Genomic DNA, 6,000 nt, shown 5'->3' with positions numbered 1-6,000 from the left:
CCTAAAATAAGCTCGAAAAATGGATGGAAGGGTTGGATTTCTAATAAACATTATGGTGGACCCCACCTTGCATCCTAGCACAAGAACTTCCTGCAAAGTCTTTCGAAGGAAATTCGCATTTTAGTTAAACTAGTCAAACCGGCCCCCATTTTAGTCTAAAACCAAACCATAATGAGCTCAGACTTTGACCCATCAACCCTTAGGATTTCCATAAAGGAAACTCAGGAGGACTATGGGGGTACACGCTATTACAATAGCTCCCCTGAGAAGGCATAGGGTAGACCACAGGCACAGCCTGCCACATGATATCTCTCCTGCCTTGGTAGAAAATGATATAAAGTATGTGGGATTGCTCTAAATCTAGCCACAATCGTGTGGAAAAAGAGAAATGATTCTGTTGTCCTCCCCTTGGGCTAAAATTACAACTTACCAACCAATCCAACTTTCGAGATCATGTCATGTAGTAATCTCAAATCTCAACCTTTCACCCCCTTTCCAATCCTAAAGTTCGTAATATAATTACTGAAAACTAATCTTAAGGGTTATAAATAGCTCTTCCCTCTTCATTTCCAAAACACTTAGAGATTTCCTTAGATTCTTTATCCCTTACAAATTCATCTCCTCTCATCCCTCCATGAAGGAGAATGAAAGTAGAGGGAAAAGAGTTTTAATTCAGATCAGCCCAGTTAAGCCTAACCCTCAGCCACTCGAGTCATCAAAATACTAATCTATGCCATTTAAATCCTACCTTACAATATGATTATTCACCTTTCCACCCAAGTCTTGATCAACCTCATTTAAACCACATTAGCATTAAATGACATTTACTCACTTCTCAACCTCCTTGCTTATCTTATTTCATCAGCATCGCATCTCATAACATCTGCACTTAGTCAACTTGAGTGCATGCTCTTTGGCTCATCAAGTTATCGGATCTTGACCATCAAAAACTTAGGTTAACCAACTATTTTTCCGCTTTGACAAATAGGTGAGTTAGGGTAGATTTATCTGACCCGGGCTAACAGTTGGCGGCGATGATACATTAACACAGTATACACATTACATCATTAGAAGCTCATACATAGTATATTCACCCAATTAACTCAAGTATATGCTCTTTGGTTTGCCGAGTTATCAGATCCTACCTATCAAAAGCTCAAGTTGACTGATTATTTTACTGCTTCGACAAGTAGGTGAGTCAGGGTAGATTTATTTGACCTAGGCTACCACTTGGCGACAATGGTGCATTGACATATCATTTCACATACTTTCATTACTGGTGTGTAAGAACTAATCCAAATCCTTAATAGATCGTATAATCATGTGAAGTAAAGACCATACAAATGTGTGGGCAGAGTGGGTGCCTAACACTTTCCTTCTCTGTAATCATGGTCCATTACTTTAAATCTTCGGCTATAGATAAAAGAGCTATTTTAGGGCAAAGAATCTTTGAATTCTCTTTCATAATGTTTCTACAGGGTCTAACCGACTGTGGAAGAAGAGTAACTAGCTAATGGAAACGTAAATCAAGCATAATATCCCCTATACTTTTAACAGATCACACATGCCTTCAAAAAATGCATGTGAACGCGACCCGACCGCTGTCTAGCCTCCACAATTCCATGATGCAGATTATGCAAGTGATCGTTGACCTGCAAATCGACTACTAGTTATATGTTCAACTTGGGATTAGGTGCAATCTCTTGGTGTAATAAGAGGCAGCCTACTATTTTCTTGTTATTGCTAAAGTTGAATATATAATTGCATCAGTGTCGTGGTAAAAATGTGTGTAGCTGGTGTAGTTAATGAAGGATGTTAAGCAGGACAAAGACTAAATAATAGGGTTGTACTATGATAATGAGATTGCAATACACTAGATAGAGAATCTAGTATTTCATGTGAGAATAAAAGATGGTGAAGTGCCTCCGTATTTTATTTACAAAAATGTGTTACATGAAGACATTAAAATTCTATCCTGGACCACTTAAAGAACAAACTGTAGATTTATTTTACTAGCGAATATCTTTCCTAAATTTTTCAAAATTTCAAGGTCAACTTGATGTAATTAATAATAAATCAACTTTGAATGAACGAGTTAAGGATTGGATTAAACTCAAACATTATGTTAGAGGGTTGAGTATTTATTGGGTGGTGGTTATACGTTGACTACTATGGTAATAAAATCTTCTTAGAAAGAAATATAACAATCACATAGAGATGAATATTGTGCTTGTATGTAGAATTTACAAGACGTACAAGATTAGTACACACTTAACAATAAGGTGAAGTATGAAATGTTACTGGTAATCTTGTGGGCAGCATGTTTGGGGTCTTTTTTATTTATTTATTTTTATTCTATGAACTAGAACATGGGTTGTAATTCCCATATATGAATGGAGTTTTGCTAAATATAGAAAATGTATTAGTGAAGGAGATATTCTTTTAATAAAGAGTCTAATTTCTCTCTTATAACTAGATTTTTTATTACTATACATGTATGGGTTTCTTATCTTCAAAATTCAGATGAGATTTGTACAAGATTTCACCAACATTTGTGTTATATGGCATGAGGTAAGATATTAATTAATTAAGTCGCACATCTGATTCATTTACTATGTAGAAACTACGCCATCACCAAAACATGATGAAGAGTATTACATTTGATTCATTTACTATGTAAAAACTATACCATCACCCAAACATGATTATATATATATATATTGCTAGCAATTTCCCAAGCTTGGGCCTAATAACATAAAAAAATAAAATAAAAAAATAAAAATTAAAAAAATTGAATAGGCCACCTTGACAAGCTTATATAGATAACAGCTTTTCAAAATGAATTTCGATTCTCTGCTTGTGCTTGTCATAAACTGAGATTTTCTATTTTCCTGCATTATAATTAGTCCATATCATCACTAACATTGTTAGCATTAATTAGTACATTAAATACAATATGTTGTGACCCAATCACATTACAATAAAAAGAAAATTCAGTTTGTGGTAAGCAAAGGATCTAGATTCCTTTCAAAATTCTATCGGTAAGAAAGACTTTCTTTTCATTATTCTACACAGTGCAAAGAATCCTAAAACATTATAGCCTAGTCACGTGGGTTGGTGAAAGTCCTGCTAATCGTGAGGACTCTTCCTTAGAAAACTATAGCCTAAGCATGGACGTAGGCCCCACAAAGGATGAGCTGCATTCAGGAGGTGACTTTTCTCAACGAGAATGAGACTTGTTATTTAGTTCACGAGCATGGTATGATTTGACTCACCCATGGATGGAAATGGCTAGCGTGACTTGCCCATGGCTTATTCGTAGTGGGACCTACCATTTGGATGGCCCACACTTCAACCATTGAATGGTTCTGATTATCTGCCGAACTGATTCACCTTTGGAATCCACTTGGAACTAGAATTAGATCCGTAATCGATTGGATTCCTGTTACAGATTCAGATTCCTTTCAAGATTCTTAAATAAAAGAAAATCATATCTTCAAATACTCGAATGGGACATGAGTCGGGTACTCAACCCGAACAAATTTGTAATCCAATCCGAATCGTTGGATAAGGATCCATTTCTCACCGCTTATTAATTTGTATAATCTAAACTAAATCCAATGAGGGGCCCACATGTCGGTTAAGATTACTCGTTAAGACTCAGTGAATGGGACCATCTGGTGAGTCATGTCGTACCAAATGATATTCATCTTTATTTCCATTTTTGGCAGATGGAAAACATGGTTTGATCATCCAAACCATTGGTATGTTAGTTCACATCTTGGATGGAGTGGGCCACAAAGGATTTCTAGATTACGGCCACATATCATATAATTCCTTATGAAGAGAAATACTGAAATATAATTAATGGTTTCCACTCAACTGGAGAAAAAATCTCTAATATCAATGGCTAGGATCTTTTAATCTAGAAATTAATTAAAGCGGGGTCCATTCACAGCCATCCATAACATACCGACAGTTTGGATTATAACGTTGTACATTTCTCGATCAGATGATTCTTCCGCTTCGGCCTGACTCGAGTCGCATCGCCCAAGTCGATTTACAACGATTCGTCTGAGTTAGCGGACGTCTGGGTCAACTCGGACGAGTTGTGTTGAACTCATCCATGACTTAAACCCATGCTTTTATTAGCAATGCAAGATCTGAACCGCTCATCGGGTGGGCCCACATGTACATTTTCTAGGCTAAGTCAGTATGCTATAGTCTTTAGGTAGGCTGTGTGTGTTTTTGAACCGTTGATCCATTTTTGCAACCGTTCACTTTTGTCATACACCTCTGGCCGACCTGTGTGTATGAAATCTACTCCGTTGACCACGTTCGCCACTTTAAAGTTCACACCATGCTCCAAAATCAGGCCAATCCAAAACTTAGGTGGGCCCGCCCAAAATCGCTTCGTGTGACCCATCTGAGTTCTTCAATGGCTTGATATTTTGGGTGTCCATTCATCCTGGTCGAGCAAATCTGATGAATGAAACAAATGGCATATTCAACATATGGAGGGCCCCACACAATCTAGAGAAGTTTTAATACTGTCAGTCCCCATCTCAACTATTCTACAGTGTGATCTTCTTTTGTCTCGGGTCAGCCTCATTCTTGGGATAGGGCATCAACTAAGGGGCACACCTGATGAACGGAGTGGATATAGGCCTCACATCAAGGTGGGTCCCACAAACTCTATCTAATAACTTTAGTTTGCAAACGTTGCATAGTTGTCGGCCCCAAGGAAGTAGGTTTTGAAATTTTCTAAAAAAAGGGTATGATTTTGGCAAACGGAGATTATATCACCCTCAGTTGTATTGCATAGTTCCTGATGTTTGAGTCCACACAGGTGGGACCCATGGTTAGATGATCAAGAAAGTTGGTAGATTGGGCCCCACCAACCCCCTGCTAGTGGGCCAGTTCCTAAAAATCTAGGAATATGAAAGCAGAGATTTTCTGGCCTCAAATACATTTCTCCACACAACCAACATGCAAGTGTGTGCAATATCTAAGCCGTGCATAAGGTAGACCCTACCATGAAGATGACCCAGTGCTAAAGGGCTAGAGGGAGATGATAAGTTAGAGCAATAAGTGAAAGAGCCATCTCCCCATAGTACACGTGGCAAGTAATTCAATATACAATACATTAGATGATCGTAGCCATCGAATTAGTGGCCACCAAAATGACAGCCAAAAACAAAAACAATTTCCAGGATGAAAATAATAAAAAATGATGGATAGGATTCTCCAATAGGTGTGAGGTTTGTAGCATAAGCCATGCGTGAGATGGACGAACCTGATTGATACAACACCATGCCAGGCATAATTAGGAGACATGGGTCTACCCTGCATTTCCATTGGCAGGCTAGTCTACTAAAAGAACGAACGGCCTAAAAAGAAATTGCCAATTGACCCTACACAGTTTATGAACTGGCACGTGTGGGCGAGTCCCTATAATCATGTCACTCACGCGAGTTCCTAACCCGCGTTATCCGGACAAATGCTACGTCTGCGCGTGGTGGCATTTAATGTGAATCCTGGTACATGTGCCAATGCGGCCCACTTGTGCGTTATCTGGACCAATCATCAGATCCATGCACAACCGTGAAAATCTTCTGAACTATAACCTGACTAATCGACTAAATAAGTGGGCCAGGCTTGTGCGAAGAGAACGGATGGTTAGAAAGTAAATAATCAACGGTCTACAATCAATTTTTCAGACAACCTGTACTTTCGCGAATGTTGCACATGTATTACTCGCTGGCACGTGTGGAGCGATTTATTTTTCAGACGCGGATTTGCGGTGCCCCCGCACAGAGATTCCCGTGAGAAATCTACTCCGTCCATCAGTTTTTAAAGACCACAATAGTTAGGATTCTATATTTCAGGCCTATCCAAAACTCATTTGGGCCACACCACACGAAACAGCTGGAACCGAACGCCCACCATCGTAAACGATGTGGCGGCCGCAGACGTTTTGTATCAGGATGATATTTGTTC

Source organism: Magnolia sinica, chromosome 1 (assembly GCF_029962835.1).
Source record: "Magnolia sinica isolate HGM2019 chromosome 1, MsV1, whole genome shotgun sequence".
Classification (NCBI taxonomy): domain Eukaryota; kingdom Viridiplantae; phylum Streptophyta; class Magnoliopsida; order Magnoliales; family Magnoliaceae; genus Magnolia; species Magnolia sinica.
Note: the sequence above shows the minus strand (reverse complement) of the source record.